Here is a 26,885-nt window from a genome sequence, read left to right as displayed (position 1 = left end):
CTGAAAATTAAGAGAGGCTGCTAGGTAAAGAAGACCGAATTATCTGAGTGGGATGATACTCTGTGAGCATTAGAAAACCCCCTTTACCTGATACAGTAACAGCACAGCAGTTTTTATGAAGTAGGAAGCTGGCCTTAACGACGTTACATATCTGCCGGAGGAGACTCGTCAGGGTAAGGTGAAGACAGTTTTCTAACTAAACACAGGTGCTGAATGTTTCTGATTATTTGCTGTTTCCAGTAATCTAGAGAAAATACACACACACAGGCTCCTCCTGGTATAAACGAGCCCAATGCATAGCAATCAGGGACCTTTTCTAAAATATCTTTGAGTACTTAGTAACAGCTAAACATGTGAGCCCTATTCTTGACGTGAGCATTGCAAATGAAAAGTCTGAGAGCTGAAATCCCCAGATAAGGTCTTTTTCTGAAGTTTTGCCTTCTGTTGACAAGGTCACATAACTCAGTCTGTTAGCACAGAGGATGAGAGCGTGCGGTGTCAACACCAAGTTGCAGGAGTGACTACGAAAAGAGGAGAGAAGGGGGGAGAGTTAGAGAGCACAAAAAGGGAGGTTAGGGAAAGATAGTTGGATGAGAGGAAAAGACAGACAGGAGGAAAGAGAAGAGTCAAAAAGTCAGCTGATGCTGTTCCAACTCCTACCTAAAAAAATGAAAAGGAAAAAAAACAAAACAGATTAGACAAGTGAATAAAAAAGGAGCCACAGAATAATCTAGACAAGCTGGAAGAGACTCAAAATGCTAAAGAGGACCTGGGGGAGAAGAAGGACAAGGAAAGGGGAAGCAAGGAAATAAGGAAAAGTGAGAAAGAGGAAATGAAGAGTATGTTTTCTTACCATATCTTTCCATTGCTTCCCTGGGAAAAAACGTCCCTGAGATCTATTAATTAGAAGAGTCGAGAGCAAGGAGATGGCTTATTGGTGCTGCTGTGAGAGGAGGAGAATTGCTTCTGTTGCTGTTGGACATAGGTTTACAGGGTAGATGAGGTAATACTTGCACAGTGACATGCCAGGAGCTTCAAATCCTTGTAAAATGTTTAGGATTAAAACCACCTGCAACTATGCAACAGTATGAGGCCTGTGTTCATATAAATTGTATCTGTGTGATATCTGTAGAATGGCATTGGTGTCTTTGCATCTCTGTCTTTGCATTTTTGCATCTTTGCATTTTTATCTGACAATGCCATACATTATCTCGACTGTCTGTTTGACCCTCAAAACTGCAGTCCTGCTGTTGAAAACAAGCCTGTTCAGAGTGTGCCTTTTTTCATATCAGCTGTGAAGTGTGAGTTGCATTGCATAGTAAAACAGATGCACTGTTTGCTAAGGGTTGGAGGCGTGCTGGAAAATCACACATTCGAAGGACCAGAGGTAAGGAGGTGTACTGTCTGTATTTCAATCCACCCTGCTTTAACAGACAAAGCTAAGTGTAACTCTGGAAGTAATAATCATGGTAATAGTAATAATACTGATAATAAAAGCTCAAAGCCAGATTTTCAGTTGAAGTCACTCATACAAATGTTTGGTAAAGCGATTACTATGGGCACAAACCAAATGACCAAAGAAAAGCCCCAAAAGTACAAAGGGAGCCTTAGACTCTCTGCCTTTCTCTGGGTGTGGAGTACGTACTGAGCTGTGTTTTCCTAGAAGCAGGGTTTGGCCTTGGACAGCTAGGTCTGTTTGTTAAACCAGCAGTGGTATGGGATGGAAACGCATTTGGTTCACTCCCGTAATTCTGACAATATTAGGAACACCAGTTTTGTTTTAGCATTCACTTTCTGTGCAGCTTAGATTGCTCGCCCTAGTCACTGCTGGAGTCGTGCACAACTCTTTCTCTGGTGCTACTACATGATCTATCAGATACTTGTTTTACAGGTTATAAATGTAAATAGATGTTCAACTTCAAAATGAGTGCAAAATGCATTAATAATTGGTAAGCATTTTTGATAAAAATCTATGTGTTCTTCTCTCTCAGTTAAAATCAGACACTTGTTTTATCTTTTGACATAATGGATTCCTATTTTTTCCTGAGGTTTTTTTCCAGATAACATAGGCAGATAGTAGAATCAAACAGTAAGTGATAGATTATTATGATTAATGATGTGTATATTCAAACAGTGTCTTTTATCAAGAAAAGAGAACGTTTCACTGGAAAAAAATAATGTACTGGGGGAAGAATTGCTTATGTTGAAGAAGGTTTAATGTGTCAGTTGCCAGCTACAGGTTGTGTGCTCCAAAGCACCCCATCCTAGAGGAGATCACTACAAAAAGCTTTGTCTCTTTAGCAGGCCATGCAAACACAGGGGAGGATGCAGATATCTCTTTGAAGGTATGGTAGTTTAATATGTATTTATCGTCTATCTTTATGTATTTAAGGGACTATGCTTTGCCTTATGATTACAGTAAAATGCAGTGTTATGTATCCTTGGACATGCTGGTTACCATTCATTAGCACTTACTCAGATAAGAATTAGAATGTGCATACAATTAAAGTGGGATTGTACTATATTGTACCCACTTTACTGAACTGTGCTGTTAGTATTCACACATGTGGCAAATATGACTTAATCAGACCACAAATATTTTGCAGCATTCCATGGTATCTCATTTATTTGTTTAATTTGCTGCTATAGCAACTGGATTCCATCCTTTTAGATTCTTTTTTTCACAGACCTATGATCTACTTGGTTGAAGCTTGGCAGACAGCTTTTCCTTCAATTGAAGGCATATGCACTAACTCAGTGACCAGATTTTTACCTATTTATCATTGTTGGAAAGTGGGTTATTTCACATGGACACAATACCAGAGGAATCAGCAGGCCTGGTGGAGGGAGCGTGAGCCCAAAAGCTTATATGCTCTTTCCAGCCCTTGAAGTTGGTGGAATAAAAACTATTACTTCTCCCTGTATCCTGAGATCATTATTGCTACAGGAACACTAATACAAGGAAATATTTTGACATTGTTTTTGTAACACATTACCACTTTTTAAAAGTAACTTTTTTCTTTGTTAATTACTGTCTTTTTATATGTCTTCATATTTGGAAACACATCATTTCTGTAGAAATCATTTCGTATTCAGATGATTAATATGTTGAAGTTGTGCCACAGCAGTAATGTTTTATGCATGCTGATAGGCAGAAATCAAGGATGTGGGGTCAACCTTGGGAATTACTTTTGCTCATGGTGGGCTATGAGCTTTGACATAACTTGATGTTTGTCCTGCTGTTCAGTTCAATCCTTGTGTTCTTACTTTCCCACATAGATACAAATAAGTAAAAACAGTGTACTCCTCAAATACAAGAGAGTCAAATTCAGGATGTAACATGAAGGATGTTTTTGACAGATGTGTAAGCCATTGCCATTACTCATGCAGGTCTACAATTATCCCTTTTACCTTTGGACATTTACCTAAAGCACTAAAGTCCCAGCCTGGTGCCCTACTCAGGAGAAGCCATCACCTTTCAGAGGTGTGCATTTCTCTCAGAGAGACCGTAAGGATGACTAAGGTGACTCTTTTCTTCCCTCTGAGACCACAGTTCCTGAGCAGGAAAAAGCACCGACCATGGGGGAATAGCCCAGGGCATGGAGGTGCCTCAAAATGGCAAAAGGCAGACCAGTGGCCAATATATGCTCTTACATCTTCGTTGCAATGTTAGCTGGTATCCTTTAACTCCTCACAGCTTGCTTTCTCTTTAAAACAAGTAACACTGCATATTTGAAGTGCTGTTTAAACTCTGCTTTCAAATTTCCGTTTTATTTCTAGTTCTGCCACTGTTTTACTGAATAATCTGAGAGAAATTATATAGTGTTTGATCGAAAGCATTTTTTATATGTCTTCATTAGCTAATGTCTGCATTTTGTGGGGCTTTGTAATGACAGTTAGAAAAGCAGTGCTGGCTGTTACTGGGGTTATAGCACTGTGCCTGATTCCGGTTGTGAAGTGTCCCAGGCAGGGCAGCTGCTGTGCCAAACCCATCTGCGTGCGCCTGCACTCTGCTCCTCACCATGCTGGGGGCTTGCCGGGTGCTCAGGGGTATTTCCCTTTCATGTGCCTCAGTGTCCCATTCACTCGGTTGCAGTGAAGAGGCAAATTGCCGTTTGCAAATTACTTCGAGGTTCATGGATGCAAATGCAACTTAGAGCTGGTATTGTTGTCCATTCTGCTGCAGAACCAAAGTGACCCCTGCTTCAAATACTTATGATTATATACCAAATTTAGTGTTCCTGGTGTCTCATAAAATACTCTAGACTGACATGGTGCATGCTATAGAAAGTTCCAATATACCTAGAACGGAAAGTCTTCTTTATCAAAAATGGCTGTAATATTCAAATCACATCCTTAAGTTTGTTTCCAACAGGAAGCAATTTTATTTGCATTGTGGGGCTTTTAGCTTTTTATTCTGTTACTTTGAGCTTTACCAGCTTTTTATAAACCCTATATGCAGAGTTCCAACTTGCTGAGTCACTGCCATGCACATTTTTGTGGCTTCTTTTGCAAATACAGTATATAATGTAGAATTTTTTTATGAACTATTTATGGGAAAGATTAAATATGTTGGTCTACTGAACTTTGTATTTTAAAGCACTTTTTAAAATCATAGAATCATAGAATGGTTTGGGTTGGAAGGGACCTTAAAGATCATCTAGTTCCAAAAATGAAGACATGGGAAATGATACAATTTTCTATAAAGGAAATATCCATTAAAAATGTCTTTTTACTAATACACAGATTTACTGATATTTCCATTAACAAACAAAATTGTGTTGGCTGCAAGTTGTTGAAAAATGCGTACAGCTGCAAATAATTTTAGGAGGTGAATATATGTATTCGTAGATCAGAGACTAAGGTGGATGGCAGTTTGGTCTTTGCTCATGAAGCAGAGGAATGAAAGATGAGAAAGAAGAGGGAATTCGAAGGAGAAAGAAATGCATGTGTCAGAATCTAAGAGAAAAAGTGATAGCCTTAGAGGTTGTTAAGGAGGAGAAGACAGCGAGCAAAGTAGAAGAAATCAAATACTGAAATAAAGAGGTGATAATAGTAGTCAGCTGGAGAGAGACGTACAACATGGAGGTGATAATTGTGTGTACTGTACATCACTGAGAAAAAGCTTGAAAGGGAAGTTTAAAATACCCAGTGTATATTGACCAACATGCAGAAATTCAGCTTCATTTGGTTTCCTGTGACCACTGTGCAGGATTGTTGTTTGCAGAGCAATTTTCTTTTCCCAACTTTTTATGTATTCAGGAGTCAGTGCCGTCCTTTGCGCACTCATTGCCTCTAACATCCCCAGGGTTTGTGGGTCTTTAGATCTCGCAGTTGTTTGCCCGAGCACTATGCTACTGTGCCTCCCATGGTTTTATTCTCCATGACATCGGTTTGGTAGGATTAATATATATAGTATATATATATAGTAATATAGTGTGAAAATATATATAGTGTGTATATGTAGTATAGTGTTTATATACTGTGTATATATATACTCTCCATATAGTGTATATATAGTCATATATAATATATATTACTATTCATATATTAATAGCGATATTGGTACCTAGTACCATTTTAAACTACACCTATAATTTTATTTAAGCTAAGCACTGTTGATAGAGACATGAAATGTTTAGTCGTCAAATTTCTTTCAGCCTAAATTAACAGGATGGGTAAAGACTGCCAGAAAAGAGTTGCTATTTTCCCCATGTTAGAGAGGAGAAACTAAAACGTGGAATTTGTGGTTTGCCTGAGGCTATAGGCAGTTTGTTAAAGGTTGAACTGTGAGGTGAATCTGTGTTTGTTTCATTAGCCAGTGCTTTATTAAGAAATGATCCCGTCTCTCCGAACCAGGCAAAGAAGACAAATTCACAGTGGATGAACGAGCGCTCACTTGGGTTTCAAACTCATGCTCTATTGGAAGGAAGAAGTGACTCAATTTTTGAATAGAGAGATGTTGCTCTAAGTCCTGCTTCACTTAGTTACAATAGGCGTTTCAGTATTTTCATTTTGTTTTTATTACTGGAAGCACAGGTTCATCTCACTAACTGCTTTTGTGTTTATGTTTTCTTCTAGTATAGCAACTACTGTCAACTTACTCCAAATAATTTGATTTTGGGCATACCTTTGCTTTGTAAGGAGAAAAATCCCTTAGGTTTCCATTCCTTCTCTGATGATTGATTGATTTGAGAAGGGAGACTCTGACATGTAAACAGAAGGATGATTTAAGAAGGATGAACTTGGAAATTGAAAAGATGTCAAAGGAGAAAAGGTCCCTCTCTCATCTGCCCTGTCATTTGAAATTGTTTTTTCTTTTGTTATCCAGGAATGCTGTTGGGACCAGAGAGGGGTGTTACCACTAGTGAAAATCAAGGCAAGCTAAGAGTTCTGCTTGCAATTTTTTTAAGATCTTTCAAAAGTCTCTTTTATGGAGCCAAAGCTATTTCAAAAGCTATGTCAAAAGTTGCAATTGCAGGTATATGGCAAGAGGAAATAAAAATACCCTTAAGACAAAAAATAGCTTGTGCAAAAGTGTGTCACTGACAGTAAAGGATAAGTAGTGGCCATGAAGAGTTGTACTTTGATTATTTTGACTGAGGTAATAAGATGTGTGTTTACTAGACAAAAAATTGCACAAGAATGAACAGTGGCACGATGTCGAGGCCTGCATCCACTTTGGGAAGTACCTTTCTTCAGGCAAGAATTCAGTGTTTACCAACCCTGTCTCAAATCTGAACTCTACAGCTTAACTGGCAGTAATACAAATATTCACAGCTGTATGAAAAATGTTATTTAGTTCACAACAGTAGCCATGGTTACCTGCATACTTTCATTGCCTTATTCATGTGTAATTCTTTTTTTTTTCTGGAAATACCATTACCATGTAATGTAATACCGTACAGCCTCTTGGTAAGTTTTGCAGCGTAAGGAAGAACATTTTGCAGTGAACCTGAAAGCATATTATATCAAATTGGCTTGTACGTGGAAGGTCCCACCTATACATTGCTAGGCAGAGAAGGGCGAGTCTGAACGCTCTGTGACTGCGATTTCAAAATATAAATAGGAATATGTAAAATTCCTTGGCATTAAAAAGTCTCTGACAGTGTTTTAACTGCACAACATTTAAATAGAACTAGCCCCTGCTTGGTCCCTTCACAGGTGACACAGACCAGGCAGTTCCTGTCAATACATGTTAGATTAGCAAATTATTCTTGTTTACTCTTGCAGGAAATGTGAGCCTCAGCAACCGTACGGTGTCAGATGGGTGGAAAAGTGCTATGATTTTACTCCTCTTTCTCCTTACTTTTGCCTGTATAACTCGGTGTACTCAATGCGGATGTGATGTACTTGAGAATCCAGTGTTTTCTTTAAGTTCATGGAAACCAGTGTCTTCAGCATTACTGCAGCAGAATTTCCAAAAATATTCTAACCTTTGCTAAGAAAAGAAAATAGTGCTTTATCTTTCCACATATATCAGATCACTTTGCAAATAAATGAATTAAACTTTACAAGAGTATTTAAGACAGTTTACTTAGGCTTATGTATTCTTTTTTTACTTGAGAGGTGTGATATTTGTTCTGAAGGAACAAAATCACCTATCAGTTTAAATTAACAACAGCAGCAAAAGGAATAAAGGATATTTGTTTCTCTAATCTGGCAAATTTATCTGAACTCTTTCAGTATAGGATTCCTTACTGCTGTTACTGCTATTGTAGAGAAAACTTCCTGGCCTAAATATAAAAATTCTATTTAAAGGTTGTGTTCCTTGGCATTTTCATGTAAACAGTGAAATCTGGGAATTTTATAGGTGTTACATAGAGATTGAACTGAATTTCTAAAATGGAATTTAAAAATTACTGGTGTAACCTTACAGAACCTTGTTGAAAGCATGACAGAGTTTTAATATTCTATCCAGACCTGTTTCCAATGCGTCTCCCACAGCAAGAAGGAAGATGGTATTAAGATGAAAATTTCTGTAGCGAAGCCGGCTGTTACCACCGTCTGGCTTCTGTTACTGCCATAGTGCTGCCAGCTTGGAGCTATTTATAGGCATTAGCCTATATCTATCCATGCACATGGGTCTACTACTCTCTTCAGAAGTAGTTGTGTTCCTGAAGAAGTTGGTCTGAGGTTTCAAGCTTTATTTTTCCTTTCAGAGGCCAGCTTCTTCAGCTGTCATTATTACCACTTAGTAGGAATTTGGCAGATGGTCTCTCCCTGCCAGGGCTCTTGCATCAGCTTTCCTGCATTGGCCTACAGGCTGGAAGGCTCAGTTGCGATGTTTTCAAAATCTTCAAAAATAGTTTCTTACAGTACAGGATTCTCTCCATCACCTTGTGATTTTCACATCTTTTCCTCCTTTTCTTAAGTGAGAATGATGTACAGGACTCTTCAAAAACGATATTGGGTTCCATTATCTCAAAGCTACAACTTGTCTCAGGTGGAAAAAAAAAAAGGTCCCTCTTTGCCAGAGATCACAGCAAACCTTTGGTTTTCTTCTGACTGCAATGGAGTGTTTTGGTGCTGTGCATGATTTATAGCAGAAATAAAACCTGTTCTCTTTCATTTTCCTGATGATGAATGCTGGGCAATAAACCCTTTCCCCAAGAGCCAGTCCTTGCTTGGGGCAGAGGTATTGTTTAAATTTGCTGCATCACGGCACGGCTGAAGCCTCGTGTGGTCCGCGGCATTCTGTTAACACTTCATGCCTGCATACACCCATCCATAAATTAGATACAAGCCAGTCAAGCGCAGCCTTTCTGCGTCCCGCACTACACCACCTTTATCCATGACATAAATCCTGAAATGAGATACCCTCACTGGCAGAGTCCGAGTGAGAGCACACTCCCCTGGCATAGTAGCAGCAGCAGCAAGCCTCAAGCTGCAGCCTTAGGGTGCGTTATGTCTTCTGCCACCTCATGCAACACAATGATGTAGCACTGTGGGCAGCAAAAAATTCTGGTAGATGGTAACTTTGCAGTGATGGGCTCAAAACTAAGTTAAACTGAGAAAGTAAAATAATGGAACCAGTATTTGACTGATAGAAACCATCACCTCTTTCATTCTCACATTCTCAGTTCTAAGGATTATTTCTCTGCCACATGGTTTAGACACTGGTGATCTCATGGGGGAGGGTTTTTCCTGCTTGAATAGAGTGGAAAGCATTCTGCAACTATTAAATTGGTTCTTTTCCCTGCTAGTGGTGATTCTTTAATAAATATCTTTATAATATCTTGGTTTCTTTAGTCACTTGTGGTAGTTTACTTTTGAAGAGCATTTAACTTAATCCTTCTTGCTTTTACCTAAGAGTAGCTTGAATGTTAAACAAGGATATTTCTGCAGAAGTATTTTTGCACCAAATAAGGCTTTGATAAATTCATAACTGGCCTTCTTCTGGAAAAGTAGTAAATTTTACTCTCCAAGACTTGGGTAATTTTTCCTTAATTTGCAACTTACCAACCATTTTCCCAGCTCCACTCAGCTTTCCCCCCTGCTTTATTTATCTGGTTTCTTCTTCTATGCAGTTGCAATAAATACATATACATATGTGTATCTTTTTCCCTCCTGCAGTGTTTTGTCCCTCAAAGATTTGAAGCAGTGCGTTCAGTATCTGCTAATATAATTCTTTCCATGGCACCAAATTATGACTTTGCAAAAACAGAGGTTGCTGTATGCTGTTGGTATCCAAGGGGAAGTCACAGCCTCACAGCATCAAGTTTGAGTTTTAGCTGGGACTTCCGCCACTCATATGTACTTAAGCTCTCCTAAACAGAGGAGATGTCATGCTTAACTTATTTTCAGCTTTTGACCTTTTCAGTTCTGAACTTCCAACCGCTAAAACGTGGGATTTCCCTAGTATTTATTTCAGCAGACAGGTTGAGGTGAAATGTCAATGTGAAAAGGAAGGGAGAATAAAGTCCCCCATACAGTATTATCTGGGTAGCCAGTGTCCAGTTAATACAAATAAATCAGTTTTACTAGAATTGTTTGAGTGTTTTTGCTGCTAAAACTAGAACCACATGGGAAACAGTTAACAGTCTCCAGATGTGAAATGGAAAGGACCATCAACAGCACAGAAAAATGATATTTTTCTCCGTGAGGAGGGCTACTGCAGCTGGGATTCAGAGATGCAAAGAGAAGGCAGCTGCTATGAGAGCATGAGAGACCCAATCTTCTTCCTCTTGCTATGTTCATGGCAGGGCATTTACCAAACCTGATGTCCTACTAGACGTGCAGGGAAGGAGCTGGTGAGATACCCAGGGAGAACCAAGCTGAGCTGTCTAGCACACACCTCAAGCCAGGGAGCGATGTTTACCTGTTGTTAGTGCTTGGGAAAATGCCACCTGGGGTGGCATTTACGTTAGCTGTGTGTTGAGTGAAGCCTCGTGGGACTGAAGCGAACTCAGAATCTTCTTTCCTTTCTTTTGCAAGTCTACCCACAGGGAAGCCTTGGATGGCATCTGGCACTGTCTCACTTTTCACATCTTTATCAAACTCTGGCCACGTAGAGGCTCTGTAAGGAGACTAGATGCTGGGACAAGGAGTGGGTTGGAACCTGTCCGCTCACCAGATCCTCTGTGACTAAGTGCATTTCTTTCATCACAGCCTTTTACACCTTGCTGATTGAGAAACTGGATGATAATGATGATACACAGATCCTTTTTCAGAAAATTTTATGGACCTGTTGACTTGTTAGGGGCATCTGTGTGGCTAAATGAGATGTCCTGCTTTTAAAAGGCTGATATTCAGTTGCACTGGTCCCTGCACAAGTTCAGGGAAAATGAATGGGCATAAAAATATGTCCACCACCAAATAGGCTAAGGTGCAGTACAGAAAGTTGTACTTAGAAACTGTTATTATAGACACGTTGTCAGGGAGTATTCCTGTTGCACGATGTTCTGAAAACATCTCTGTTTGCCTCAAGGGAATGCTCGTCTGCCCTTCTCATGATCCATGGGAAAAAAAAAAAACCCCTTGTGGTAAAGGCAAATGGAGAGTTTCCAATGTCTAATATCCATCCTGTTTTTGTTTCTAGTACAGCAACTGAAGTGATGTGTTCATGAGAATCATACTGGTGCACAATAGAGAGGGAGGAAGAGTTGTCAACTTCTAAGGTCCTTTGATTACAGAAAAACTTAACTTTAAGGGCATTATCATCATCCTAAATGTTTCTGTTTTGCAATTAATATGCCTTTTTGAAATGTTTACCATGTTTTATACTTTATATGCAGTAGTTGCAATACTGCTTAAATCCCACGCCCAGTGCCTCTTTCCAAATGCTCTGCCCTTTCAGCTGGGCATTGTTCTTTCAAGGAACTGTTCACCCATGGAAACTAATGACACAGGATGCTTTCAGCAGCTATCCTGTGGAACGATTCATATGTGCTAGTACTGCTCATGCACCAGTCCTTCTTATTGAGTATTTCTTTACATAATTACCGTAAAATACATAGATAAACCCTGAGCATCCTATGCTGGTGCCAGTATTTTTGGACTCTTCACCAGGTGTCAGTGATCTTGATGGTAAGCCTGCAAGCATTATCATATGAATGGGCAGGATTAAAAAGAGCAGAGGCTCAGAAATATGCAAGTTTTGGAATTTTGTCTTGGTAGTTTAATCCTTAGGGCCTCAGTTGTAAGCTCTTCTTCACATCATGAAGGACTGGAAAACGTTTTTTTTATTGAATTAAAGCTGAGATCGTCAACTAATCATGTAAATAGAGGATCTGATGTGTTAAAAAAGGGGAGTCAGCCGTTTCCGGAAGAGGCTATGTCTGAGTAAGCACAGCCTGCTAGAAAGGAATTTTTGCTTGAAAGGTTAACTTGTATTTATTGTTTTTACCTTTGACTTCCTTATTTTTATTGAGTTCTCTGTATAATATAAACTTCTCTTCTGCTGCTTCTTACAAATCTTAAGATACTTTCAAAAGTGTTCTTCTGTGTTTATGTTTCTGGAGAAGTGGTTAATCCTTTCTCCCATATTAATTGCTTCCCAGCACCTACCATTTTGGGTTACATTGTTGCAAGTGGAGTAAATGTGTGAATTTTGCTTTTGGTTTGCACTTTTACTTCAATACTTCTCAGCATTAATTCAATTCTGTGGTGTAAGCCCTCTTGGAAAACATTCTTCCCTCAGGACCATATTCTGTCTTCTTTGCTCAAGCTATGCTTTTTTTGTTGGTGTAGAGCTCTGTGCTGAGAAACTAAGGTTTTCAGTGTGTTGCTCACTCTACTTTCTGTAAAGGCAAACTATGTGGTGGGAGTGATACTATCACCATGCGCTTTATGTGACCTTCTTTGCATGTCCAATGCACATTCTTAACACCTTGTTCATTAATCTACTTTTTAGATGCCAAGCACAGAAAAGTGTGACCATATCATTCCTTTTGCAGTTGGAATTGCTTTGGTTTTGTTCATGTTGAGAAAAACAGACAGGTCACCAAGCAGGTGCTGAGAGTTTGATGGAAGGGAATACAGGTTGTCCTTTCAGAGCATTCAAGCTCCAGCCATGACCAGTTACCATGTCTTGAGCCCTTATTCTTGCTCCAGAAGAGGAGAATCCATTATTTAATTTGCCTCAGAGTACCACATGCAGCAAGAGGACCTTATGCCCATCTACCCTGCAGTGGGAGTAGTCACCATGGCTGGCTGTGTCCTGGCACCGTGTGGCACAGCTTTTGTGCCAACATGCTGACTTGGTCCTGAGGACAGTGTGGCTGGTTTAGCCAGCACTGGGGCCCAGGGGACAGGCCTTGGCGCTTGGCCAGGATTTTTTGATGGGGCTGAGGTGGCTGTACTGCCACTGGCTCTGGCGTGAGCACTGTGGGTGCTGTCTTGGAAATCCCTGCACCACGTTCCAGGACATAGCACGGACATACCTCCTGTCTGCTTATCTGCAAAAGTGCACTAGGGTGGCTGGCTTGCTGGGTAGGGGTAGGTGTGTCTGTATGGTATCTTGCAGACAGATGCAACTTTATTCTGTGTTGTGGGCATCAGCCAGCTCCAAGCCAGGAGAAAGTTATTCGGTTGGGTTGTGCACCGTGCTAACCACAGCTACACGGCTCCTGGTTCATTGTTGGCATGGATTCACCCAGACTCAGAAATAGAGTGAGTTCTCACCTACCAACAAAATACCATGCAGACAAACCCAGACATTCATGGCATTTGAGGTCTGAAAAGAATATTATATCATTTTGTCTGACCTCCTGTTTAACACAGGCCATAACATTTCACTTGCACCTGTAGTGAGCCCAGTAATTTTTGTTTCGGTGAAGATTACCTTCCAGAAAGGCATGTGGTCGTGATCTGAAGAGATAAACAATCTTCTGTTTTCCTTAGCAGCTTGCTCCTGTCATTATTTGTTGTCACTGCTAATTCTTTTCCAAATTTCTAACTTGTCTGACTTCAGCTTGTTATGCTTTCCACTGCTAATGTTAAAGAGCCCTTTATTCCTTCTTTTGTATCACTGTTTTCCATATGGGGAGAGATCTTGTGAGTGTCTCCTTTTGGATAAACTAATGAGGTTAAGACCCCTGAGAGTCTCATCTCAGGAGATGCTCTGCTGTCTCCCAGTAGCACTAGTGGCTCTCCTTTCCCCTGTGCTATGATCTACATGGATCCACGGGTCCAGCGTCCCCTCACAGGTCGTTTTGTTCATCCCTAGCAAATCAGCACACACACGAGATGAGACGGTCACCTCCTACCTTTCATGGAGCACAGTGCTGTTTATTTTAGGACCAAAACCTGACAGAGAAAATACGCTGTATATGATAAACCATTTTCACGTGGTTGACCTAGCTGACTAGCTGTAACGCTTCAACCACTTACGGTGCTATTAGAGACAGATGTGAGCTCATCCATCACCTGTTAATGCCGCTTTATGTCTGCGTACAGTTCCCTGGCCTTGGACTCTTTTTAAAGCCCTCCCAATCTCATATTCTTCTTGCATCCAAAAAAAGGACTCGCCCAGGAAGGGCAGCAAATTCTGCAGCTTAGTTTACCTGACTGGAAGTTTGCATTAATTATTCCTCTTTTTTCCTATGTAGCCTCAAATAAGCCAGTCTCCGTTTCTGTCTTATTTGGATAGAAGGATAGAGCTTACCAAAGATGTATTGTATATACTTATAAATGCAGCACAAGTAGGGCTTTCCAAGGTCTCACATCTGACAGACCCAAACACACCACTACTGTATAGATATGCAGCAGCCTGCATAGCCATTATTCACCAGTTTTTCATATATCCATAGACTGTATTTACTCTTTATATCATTAATGGAGGCAAAAAAATGTAATATTTCATTCTGGGTTTTTTTTGTTTTTTTTTTTCATTATTTTGTACCAATATATATTATTTTTTTATATATTGCAAACATTTAAAGTCTGGAAGTCACAAAATAATTCATTCTGAGTTAGTTCAAACCTAAACTGCATCTACCTGTGGTACTTCATGGTTGCACTGTGTTTCTCCAAACTGATCAGTCTGAAAGGAGGAAAAACTGCCATTATGAGAGGTGTGGTCTAGCCAGAAGCTCAGTCCACAGCTGAGAGCTGGTCTGCCAGGTGCTTGAAAACTAAAATTCCCCCCAGGGCTATGTTGTTCTGGCGAGCTGCTGGGAGAAGGCAGAATGCCCCCAGTGCAGCCGTGCAGAAGTGGCCTGATGGACCTTTTGAATTGTTTGTGAGCATGGAAATATTTTGTCGAATCAAAAATGACAAAATTTCAGTTATACCCAAACTGTGTTTTCTGTCAGAAATTCATTCTGAAAGAAATTTTCTAAACCCAACATGCAACTTTCTGACTATTTGAACTGTGATGCTTTTTAAGCCTCAGCTTTCGTGTTAGGTGAAGTATCTTGAGGTTTTATATTGGTAGCATACTACAGAATTTCTTGTCAGCCTTTTATTGCTGTTTTAATTTACATAAACACTTTTTACAGCACCATACAGTTTCAAGGTAGTTCCTGAAGACAACAGGGAAGTACAGAAGGGATGATGTTAAATAAGCCCATCACAGTAAATTGCTTACCAGGTGTGACTTGGAATTTTGGATGGAGTTTGTTTATTAAATCCCAGATTGGGGAAGAGAAGGTTGGAGAGTCATTTCAGAAATGAAGGGGTCTGAAATGTTGCTTGAATTTAAGCTTGTGCTGGGAATTTAATTTATCTGCTTGCAAGCTTTTCAGGAGCCAGCGTGAGAGAATCCAGCTATGAACACGGGTTGGGAAAAGGGTAAGTCTTCCACCTGCAGAATGGTCTGTAGTTCAACCTTATCACATTGGGCTCAGTGATGCACACATATTTGAAAGGAATCGTTTCCTTCTATTGCAGAGTAAAATGTTGTAACTTGTGCACCGTAGGGGGTCAAATAGCAGGGGCTCTCCTGCCCTGAAGTCAGTCAATCTGCAAGGTATTAGTGTTGCAGCCTAGCAGGGGACGTGCATAGGTGCGCTTGTCCGGGTTTATGCACTTAGAGCTTGCATGTCTTCCCACGTGTTGCATTTCACACTGGTGTGCAGTATCCGAATCTCATCATCCCTCTTGAGGATGTACCCAGAGCTGGGGTGCAGCTACGCTGTTATATTTGGATAATGGGGTGGTTGGTTAGCTAAGGGCGTTCATTAACCTAATTAATTCCGTCGTTGACTCTGCATTAACCTCTGAATCCATTATCACTGTTTTCTTTTCCTGCCTGCTACAGGCCAATCTTCCCTGCAGGCTTTGCATATCAAGTTATTTTACAAACAAACAATACACCTTCTCTCTGAAGAGAGGTTTCTCCCCAGAGCTCTAGTGGTGAGGTCTAAACAAAGAAGCAACTAAAAACATTTTTAGTAAGTCAAAAAAAAAAAAAAAAAAGACCTGCTCACAGAGTTTAAAACTATCCCAGGTGTTGCTGTGGTTAAGTTACTGGCTGCCTCCTTGCCTTTGACATTGAAAGTCAAACAAGGAGGTTTTTCCCTGCTTACAGGAGAAATCAGCATTATCTTGAGTTTCTTTCAGACTTTCCTAAGTTATTAGAAAGGAGGCTGCTTTTACCTCGCACTCCTTCCAAATATGCCTTTCTATGGAAGTCTGCAAATCCCAGCAGATCCTAGGATTATGTTTTCCAGGATTCCTTCTAGATGAGATTGAGCGAAGCCCTGCCCTGCCCACGCTGCAGTCCCCACTCTCGGGCACTGCAGGCGCTCAGCAGCCTGGACTCCTTCCCAAACCACCGGCTGTCACCCAAGACCGCTTCCTCTTGCCTTTGTCCCATGACTCTGCTTTGTTTAAGATAACGTGTGGAAAGGGATTTTCTAGCCTCTCGAACGTCCCTATTCTGTCTTAAAACACCAGTGTACACTTGCACGGCCTCCAAACTGGAACTAGGAAGGCTGACAGACTCTCTGCTTCCCTCTAGAAGGAGGATCAGAAATGTCGGAGGTTCCTGTCTTTTTTTCTGCAGCCTCTTCAGACCCCTGCAGCCTGCCGGGGATAGAGCTGGAATACGCTGAGTTTTCATAGCTATTTTTTTCTAGTTTGCTCTTAACCAAAAATTTCCTGGTTATCTAAAATCCCACCAGAACCACTAAAATTGTTATGTTGTTTGCCTGCCTTTCCGTGTGTTGCTTTTGGAACTGCAGCATAACAGATGTATGTTCCTTCTGTGCGTTCATGTTTTTTTCTTTATTTGAAAGTTCCTGGTCTGACCTTGTAAAACCTGAGGCCTTTCAGAAAAGATGAATTAGGGTCTTTACTTTCCAAAATCTCTCTCACACATAGACATCTGGGTGCTCACACCTGTACTGATTACATTTTGTTTATAAAGAATTTTTTTTTTACAAAATGTTTCTTAATGCATTTTAAAGAGAAAATTAAATATAGTATATGGTGTCATATGAGTTATTAAATGTCTTCTTTAGTAGGACTTGGTGATTACTGGAAGCATGACTGGCAAATAGAAAATGCGTTTGAACTTGAGAACATGGGCCTCTGGCAGACAAGAACATTGGCTATTTGGGCCTCAGCTTCCATATAGTGTGAGTCAAGCGAAACTTGGCACTAGTTGTACTGTTCAGTCTTTAAACGTTTTTTATAAGCCTCCTTTTCTCTCAGTGAGATTAAATCAGCCAGTAAGTTGATATTCTGATCAGCATGGACTTGTGTTTGTTGTTGCAGTAGTCTGTAGAAGATAATTTTGGAAACAGTAATAAATTATACTCTGAAAGGAAAAAAATTGATTAAAAATTTGTCAACTTTGCCTTCATAAACTTGTAGTTCATTACAGTTCTCAAGATTAAGAGCAGAGAATAGCCATAGAAGTAAATTTTTTAAAAAGTCTGTTAACTTAATTTTGGTTTCTCATCCCTCCCAAATGCAATCTTCTAACAAAATCAATTGCATATCTAGATGAAAATGAAAGGTGTAGCCAAAGCTTAAATCACAACACTCCTGTCCTTCCAGATTACTAGGAGAAGGAGACCTGACTAGGTCTTTGGGTGGAAGATAGCATGGTAATATGAAAAAGATAACTATAAATTAAATGTGAAGAAATAGATAGTTTACAGACATTGGAGCTGTGGGCACGTTTCTACACTGAGCTTCTGGAAGGTTCAACTCGTCCCAGAGAACAGAGGAGCAATGGAGGCGATAGACTCTACTGAGGCCCTCGCATCTTCTCTGCACCATAGGCTGAAAAGACTTGTGCAGTGATTTGTATTCCCTAAATTAGTGATTTACACAGGTACCTACTGGGCTGAGCGTGGTGTGAAATACCAGTCATACTGTGAGATACACCTCTGCTTTGGTGTATGTTATGCTTAAGGATAGCCGTACAGCTACCCTCATGGAGCTTGTATTGTTTTGTCCAGTTGCTTCTAGAGCCCCTTTTTACTGCTTAATTAGTTTTCACATAGTGTAAAAGCACAAAAATAGAAGTAAGGACATCTTCTATATTGCCTTTCTTTTGTTGAAGTTAAGAAAGTTTCATTAGTTCTCTTGGATTGTTCTTGAAATAAAGTTCAAGTTAGTTAGTTTTTTTCCTCAGAGGGGCCAAATACATGTCATTCAAAATGCTATATGATGCGCATAATAAGTAAAAGCTTACAAAACATGCACAAATTTGGTTCTTCTCCCTGAAAGATATGCAGTTAATATGGTGTCTTTATCCTTCCCATGCTGTGAACATACTCTGCCAACCCTGCAAAACATGTTACTATTTAATTTTGTAATTTCATGTAGCTTCTTTATTTGATATATGCAATGAAATCTTGCTCCTTTGACATGAATACAAGATAGGCCATTCCTTTCAGTGCAGTGAGGAATTATCCAATGGTTTGCTTTTTAAGCAGCGCATTCACATAAAAATACATAAATTAAACTTTTCTAAGCGAAATTTTAAAATGTTTTTCTCAAGTTGTAGTGAATTGCTCTTTGATATTTGCCTACCTTATTAAGCTCTTTTATCATCATATGCCATCTTATGTTCTGTCAAGATGCAGTGTAAATTTCTTCATGACAGAAAACAAAATTGCAGAAACTTACTTTCAGTCACTGAGCTTAAAAAAGTAAGTACTGCAGTCTGTATTGCCAGATACCCCAAAAATGGTGCATTTCTTCTAAGCAAGTGACTTGAATATGAACGTGCCGAAAAAAATTGTGTCTATGGTATGTTTTCAGAAACGTGGCAGAACTGTAGGTATAGGCTACATGTACACATGTGTACATGAACTGTAGGGGTAGGCTGCATGTACACAGCTGAAACTAGACACAGGCAGTGAGCATACCTGTGCTGGGCATTCCTCTAGGCCAGGTGCCAAACAGAGTAGATCAGAGGCCTGGGTCTGTATAGTTAATCCTGCATTGGCTTATGCCCGAGTTCCTGATTCTGTTGCCTGCTGTCTCCTCACTTAGTCACTGACTCTATCCCTTCATTCACTTAACCTCAGTCAAGTTTTACAGTTGGTAAACACTTGGAACACCTTATGGAGACAGACTAGTGAAGAAGGCAATACCTTTTATTTTTTTGTTGAAACAATTACTTTTATTTGGACTGTACTTAGTTTTTAAGGATAGTTACTGGCCTTATCTGAAAATAAATACGTGTAAGTGCGCTATAACTTTTAGCATATGTATGTAAATTCTTATTACTTCATTCCTTGATCCAGCAGAAAGATGAAAAGATAAACCATGACAGAGAAATCTTATATTCTTACTCTAATGTAATTTTGGATAACACACTGAAAGAAAATAATTAGAAACACAGGCATAAATGTGTTTGATATTACAATTTTGACAGAAAAGGAAAGGACTTTGGCTGTTGAAATGCTGAGAAGATTTGAACCTATAATCTCACCAAAATGTTGTCAACAGCAGCTTTTTATGTTATGTTATGTCCCTTCCTCTCTGATGATCTGTGAGCTAATATGGTTCCTCAAGACTAACAAATAATTAAAATCTAAGAAATAATACTTGCAAAATTGCCACACCTCTTGTTATCAGTTGTAGCATCAGTAGTTTTCTGATGAGTACAACGTTTGAACAGTGGTTCAAACAGCTGGATAGATGCAATATTACATGAGTCAGCAGAAGGCCACTAAGTAAGTTACAGGGTATGAAGGACTTTCTGATACTGAAGTCAGTAGAAATTAGATCCTTACCCATTTTCTCCTCAGGCAAACTCTCTTTACATTCAGGAACCAACACTGACATTTGCCTGAGAGAACAGTGAGTAAAAATAACAGATGATAAAGGCTGCCTGGATTTGGTCAATTGTGTATTTAAAATAACATGTCCCATTGTGTGGTGGTCCTGAATTCCACAAGCTGAGAGAATCACACAGAATCACAGAATCACAGAATGTTAGGGATTGGAAGGGACCTCGAAAGATCATCTAGTCCAGTCCCCCTGCCGGGGCAGGATTGCCTAGACCATATCACACAGGAACGCGTCCAGGCGGGTTTTGAATGTCTCCAGAGACGGAGACTCCACAACCTCTCTGGGCAGCCTGTTCCAGTGTTCGGTCACCCTCACCGTAAAGAAGTTTTTCCTCAAATTTAAGTGGAACCTCCTGTGTTCCAGCTTGCACCCATTGCCCCTTGTCCTGTCAAGGGATGTCACTGAGAAGAGCCTGGCTCCATCCTCTTGACACTTGCCCTTTACATATTTAGAAACATTAATGAGGTCACCCCTCAGTCTCCTCTTCTCCAAGCTAGAGAGACCCAGCTCCCTCAGCCTCTCCTCATAAGGGAGATGTTCCACCCCCTTAATCATCTTCGTGGCTCTGCGCTGGACTCTCTCTAGCAGTTCCCTGTCCTTCTTGAACTGAGGGGCCCAGAACTGGACACAATACTCCAGATGCGGCCTCACCAGGGCAGAGTAGAGGGGGAGGAGAACCTCTCTCGACCTGCTAACCACACCCCTTCTAATACACCCCAGGATGCCATTGGCCTTCTTGGCCACAAGGGCACACTGCTGGCTCATGGTCATCCTGTTGTCCACTAGGACCCCCAGGTCCCTTTCCCCTACGCTGGTCTCCAACAGCTCTGTCCCCAACTTGTACTGGTACATGGGGTTGTTCTTGCCCAGATGCAGGACTCTACACTTGCCCTTGTTATATTTCATTAAATTTCTCCCCGCCCAACTCTCCAGCCTGTCCAGGTCTCTCTGAATGGCTGCGCAGCCTTCCGGCACATCAGCCACTCCTCCCAGTTTGGTGTCATCAGCGAACTTGCTGACAGCGCACTCTAATCCCTCATCCAAGTCATTAATGAATATATTGAATAGAACTGGTCCCAGAACCGATCCTTGAGGGACTCCGCTAGACACAGACCTCCAACCGGACTCTGTCCCACTGACCACTACTCTCTGGCTTCTTTCCTTCAGCCAGCCAGAGAAGGTGAATGGCCCAATGGGAGCAATTGGACCTACCTAAATGGGCAAACTTAAGTTGATAGTAGGTGTAAATATGGGTTGAAAATTAGGCCAGACCTCAAAAGGAAACTGCAAATTTAATGCCTTGCCCCATCTCTGTTGTGTTTGCTTATATGAGGAAATAATCATCTTAAAAGAGCTGCTTTTCACATCTGCTTCAACAGTCCTTAAAAGAGCAGCTGGAGATCATTGTGCCACCTCCTGCCTTTTCTTCAACATGCAGGAATTAACTGGGTTAGCATTTTCCAAAACGTGTTCCTTCCTCTTTTTTGCATTATTCCATGCAGTAACGCAGTGGGATTCAGCAAGTGTCCTGAGCTGAAGCACCATGAGGCTTTGGTGGATCTTCTGGTCTGTACTGACTTTCTGGTCTCTGGTTGGTCTGCAGTGGAGTTGTAAAACCAAGCCAGAAAAGGATAGGAGTAAAAAAAAAAAAAAAGGAATGTCTGTTCAAAATCTTACTATTTTTCTTTATATCTGTAGTTTTGACTACTTTTGAAAGGTGACTAAAAGTCCATTGTAAAACCAGAAACCAGCGTGTGTCATGAGTCACCCAACTGTTCTACTCTAGACTTGCCCCAGAAGTTTTATGTTCCTTCAGCAGTTTTTTTGACCAGTACTTACAGAGCTGTACGTCATGCATCTCCGTGCCTGACCAGTGGCTCTAAAGTGTTCTGCTTGGCTGGTTGTACTTCAGCCATGCTGGAGAGCCCCAGTTGCAGGCAGGTGCTGATAGACTAGATGCAGCAGAAATGCAAGACACAACTACACGCTTTGCCTGTGGCTTCTTCAGCTGATTGTGTCACTTCTGCTTCGCTTCTGATGAATCAGAAAAGACTGATACATGAGCAGTTCTCCAGGGGGAAAGAAAAGAAACAAGAGTGGGGAAGAAGAGCATTGGAAGCCACAGGCAAGGGAAAGGAGGAGAGGGCTGTGAAATGGGAGGGAAGGGACAGCCAGAGCTCAGAGTATGTCAGGGAAGAGCTGAGCAGAGGGCATGTATTCAACCCAGCAGATGGAGAGAAGGAGAGTGGTGGTAGGAGCCCTTGGCCTAAGAGTGTGGCAGGAAGGTCCTGAAATCAGATGGGATGGGAGGATGGCACATAAGGACTTCTGGGGTCGACCACTACATACAACATGTTGGTCTGGAGAAGAAACCTGTGCTTATGTTTGTCTGACATGATGTCTCCAAAGCTGAGGGTAGCGCAAGATTGTAAGCTTATGAATGTGCTAAAGAAATGTCTTCGTTTAACCTGCAGCCAGGGCTAAACAATAACCAGTTGTTCTATCACCCAATGTCCCCTCCCCAACCAAGAAAGGGAATTTGGAAAAGGAGGGAGACTTGTGGGTTGAAATTTAAACCGAGTTAATAAAATAAGGAAACCAATATCAATGCTAATACAAAAGACACAAAACTATACTTAGCCCAGAGAGTGGTGGCAAGTTGCTCCAAGGATAGCAATCACTGAAGAGTGGAAGGGGAAAAGAGAGCAGAGCAAAGAGCCCCACCCCTCCCCAGCAGCTTTCCTATTTATAGTGAACATGAACATTAATGTTATAGAATACACCTGTGGACCAGCCTGGGTCAGCTGCCCTGGCTTTCACTGCTAAGAGCCTTGATCACCATACCCCAGCTGGCCACAAAATGTAACAGAAAAGTGATTCTATAAATTTTATCCCTGCAAAACTAGTACAGGATTCCACCTTTTATTCTATATGATTTATGTCACATCCAAGTCACTACTATTTTCCCTGTCACTCTATATATGTGTGTGTATATATATATATATATATACATACATACACACACACACACACAAATATTATTCTCTTAGTCTATGGGCTCTCTAAGAAGTCCCTTGAATTAATTTAGTCCAAAACAGTGGGTTCCATTTCTCATAATAGTCTCTCAGGGCAGGAAAAAATGATGTGTGATTCACTCAGTCAGTAGATCGGGCATAGGCCTCAATACGGTGTGGTGGACTAGTGAAGCTGGGCACAGCAGGATGATGTGTTACATCTGGAGCTTGCAGCTGGTCTATCTGGTGCAGCCCATGTTCACAGTCTGGGGTGATTCTTACTGTGATAAATGACACTTAGCATCATACAGTTCAAGTTACTGGCTATTCTCACCCAAAATCAGATCTCCTTGAGGTACACATCTAACTTCCCCATCCTCCTGCATCATCCACCAGGTGCACCCAGGTCCTTGAGCAAAAGGAATTCCATGCGTGGGTTTGCCTTTGCTCAAGACAGGAGTAATCCAAACTGTTTTCCCCAACATATTCCTTGTGTGAACCACAGGGACTTTATCCCCCTCTACAGTGCACAACAGCTCTGATTGAGCAGGACCAGCCCAATTGACAGATCCCTTGGTATTAACTAACCAGGTGGCTTTTGCTAAGTGTTCATCCTGGTTTTTGAATGTCCCATCACCCATTGCTTTCAGTGTCATCTTCAACAGTCCATTACATTGTTCCACTTTCCCAGCAGCGGGTGCATGGTAGGGGATGTGATATATCCATTCAATACCATGCTCTTTAGCACAGGTGTCTATGAGGCTAGTTTGTAAATGAGTCCCATTGTCTGACTCTATTCTTTCCAGAGTGCCATGTCATCACAAAATCTGCTTTTCAAGGCCCATAACAGTGTTATGGGCAGTGGCATGAGGCACAGGGTATGTTTCCAACCAGCCGGTACTTGCTTCCACCATTGTGAGCACATGGTGCTTGCCTGGTCAGGTTGGTGGAAGCGAGATGTAATCAATCTGCCAAGGCTCTCCATACTTACATTTTAGCCATCATCCTCCATACCACAGTGGTTTTAGTCATTTGGCTTGTTCAATTGCAGCACAAGTTTCACATTTGTGGATGACCTGTGCAATAGTGTCCATGGTCAAATCCACCCCTCGGTCACAGGCCCGTCTATATGTTGCATCTCTGCCCTGATGGCCCGATGTATTATGGGCCCACCGAGCTAAAAATAGTTCACCTTTATGCTGCCAGTCCAGATCTACTTGAGCCACTTTAATCTTAGCAGCTTGATCCACCTGCTGGTTGTTTTGCTGTTTCTCAGTGGCTCTGCTCTTGGGTACGTGAGCATCTACATGACGTACCTTCACAACCAGCTTCTCTAATTGAGTAGCAATATCCTGCCATAATTCGGCTGCCCAGATGGGTTTGCCTCTACGCTGCCAGTAGTTTTTCTTCCAGTGCTTCAGCCATCCCCACAGGGCATTTGCTACCATCCGTGAGTCAATATACAGGTCGATTACTGGCCATTTTTCTCGCTCAGCAATATCTAGAGCCAATTGAGCTGCTTTTTACTTCTGCATACTGACTCGACTCACCTTCTCCTTCAGCCACTTTTGCCACTCGTCGCATAGGACTCCGCACAGCAGCTTTCTACTTTCGCTGCTTGCCTACAATACGACAAGATCCATCAGTGAACAAGGCATGATGCTTCTCATTGTCTGATAGTTTACTGTATAGTGGGGCCTCTTCAGCACGCAATGACCTCCTCCTCTGGAGACATTCCAAAATCTTTGCCTTCTGGCCAGTCCCATGATTACTTCCAGAATTCCTGGGTAATTAAGGTTCCCTATTCGGGCACACTGAGAAATCAATGCAACCCACTTACTCCACGTAGCATCAGTTGCATGATGTGTAGAGGGGGTCTTGCCTTTAAATATCCAGTTCAACACTGGCAGTTGGGGCACCAGAAGGAGCTGTGCTTCAGTGCCAATTACTTCTGAGGCAGCTTGAATGCCTTCATAGGCTGCCTGTATCTCTTTTTTTTGTTGGAGTATAACGGTCCTCTGATCCTCTGTGTCCTCGGCTCCAAAACCCCAGGGGTCGACCTTGAGTCTCCCCCAGTGCCTTTTGCCAGAGGCTCCAAGTAGGACCATTCTCTCCAGCTGCGGTATAGAGGACATTCTTTACTTCTGGTCCCATCCGGACTTGTCCAAGGGCCACTGCATGGACTATCTCTTGTTTAATTTTCTCGAAAGCCTGTTGCTCAGGGCCTCATTTAAAGTCATTCTTCTTGCAAGTTACTTCATAGAGGGGGCTCACAATCTGACTGTAGTGGGGAATGTGCATCCTCCAGAAGCCTACTACACCTAGGAAAGCTTGTGTCTCCTTTTTGTTAGTTGGCAGAGACACCGCTGTTATTTTGTTGATCACATCCATGGGGATCTGACAGCGGCCATCTTCCCACTTGATCCCTAAAAACTGAATCTCTTTTGCAGGTCACTTGCCCTTTCCGCATTTGATGGCAAAACCAGCTTCTGGAAGGATTTGAATTACTTTTTACCCTTTTTTCAAAAGCTTCTCCTGCTGTATCACCCCATACAATGATGTCATCAATTTACTGCAGCTGTTCCAGAGCTCCACCCTTCTCCAGTGCAGTCTGGATCAGTCCATGGCAAATTGTGGGGCTATGTTTCCACCCCTGGGGCAATCAATTCCAGGTGTACTGGATGCCACTCCAGATGAAGGCAAACTGTTACCTACCCTCCACTACCAAAGCAATAGGAGAAAAAACACATTTTGCGATATCAGTCATGGCATACCACTTCGCTGCCTTTGAGTCCAGTTCATAATGGAATTCTAATGCGTCTGATACAGCAGCACTCAATCAATCACGTTGGAAGAGACCTCTGGGATCATCGAGTCCAACCATTGCCCTGACACCACCATGTCAACTAGACCATGGCACTAAGTGCCATGTCCAGTCTTAAACACATCCAGAGATGGTGATTCCACCACTGACCTGGGCAGCCCATTCCAACATCTAATGACCCTTTCTGTGAAGAAATTCTTCCTAATGTCTAACCTGAACCTCCCCTGGCAAAGCTTGAGGCTATGTCCTCTTGTCCTATCGCTAGTTGCCCAGGAGAAGAGGCTGACTCCCACTCCACTACAACCTCCCTTCAGGTAGTTGTAGACTGCAATAAGGTCACCTCTGAGCCTCCTCTTCTCCAGGCTAAACAACCCCAGCTCCCTCAGCCATTCCTCATAGGTCAGACCCTCCAGACCCTTCACCAGCTTGGTCGCCCTCCTCTGGACTCGCTCCAACACCTCAACATCTTTCTTGAAGTGCAGGGCCCAGAACTGGACACAGTATTCAAGGTGTGGCCTCACCAGTGCCGAGTAGAGAGGGACCGATCACTTCCTAGACCGGCTGGCTACACTATTCCTAATAGAGGCCAGGATGCCATTGGCCTTCTTGGCCACCTGGGCACACTGCTGGCTCATGTTTAGCCGGCTGTTGATCAGCACCCCCAGGTCTCTTTCTGCCGGGCCGCTTTCTAACCACTCTTCCCCCAGCCTGTAGCGCTGCATGGGGTTGTTGTGGCCAAAGTGTAAGACCGGCACTTGTTCTTGTTGAACCTCATGCCGTTGGTCTCGGCCCATCTATCTAACCTGTCCAGATCCCTCTGTAGGGCCTTCCTACCCTCCAGCAGATCGACACTGCCACCCAGCTTGGTGTCATCTGCAAATTTGCTGAGGGTGCACTCAATCCCTACATCTAGATCATCTATAAAGATATTGAACTGCACCGGCCCCAGAACTGAGCCCTGGGGAACACCGCTAGTGACCGGCCGCCAGTTGGACTTTGCCCCATTCACCACCATTCTCTGGGCTCGGCCATCCAGCCAGTTTTTAACCCATTGAAGAGTCCACCCATCCAAGCCCCGGGCAGACAGTTCATCTAGGAGGATACTGTTGGAGACAGTGTCGAATGCCTTACTGAAGTCTAGATAGACTACATCCACAGCCCTGCCCTCATCTACTAAGCAGGTCACTTGGTCATAGAAGGAGACCAGGTTGGTCAAGCAGGACCTGCCTTTCATGAATCCATGCTGGCTGGCCCCGATGCCCCGATTGTCCTGCATGTGTCATGCAGTGGCACTCAGGATGATCTGTTCCATCACCTTGCCTGGCACCAAGGTCAGGCTGACAGGC

At 42.0% G+C, this 26,885-nt stretch overlaps 1 protein-coding gene across 3 annotated transcripts in view; it reads left to right on the top strand.

The window, feature by feature from the left end:
• The window catches only part of AIG1 (androgen induced 1), a 153,933-nt gene that overhangs the window by 65,170 nt on the left and 61,878 nt on the right, over positions 1–26,885 (top strand). The gene's annotated exons all lie outside the window — the stretch shown is intronic.

This window comes from Nyctibius grandis, chromosome 1 (assembly GCF_013368605.1).
Source record: "Nyctibius grandis isolate bNycGra1 chromosome 1, bNycGra1.pri, whole genome shotgun sequence".
In the NCBI taxonomy this organism is placed as follows: domain Eukaryota; kingdom Metazoa; phylum Chordata; class Aves; order Nyctibiiformes; family Nyctibiidae; genus Nyctibius; species Nyctibius grandis.
This window is presented reverse-complemented; position numbering and strand designations above follow the sequence as displayed.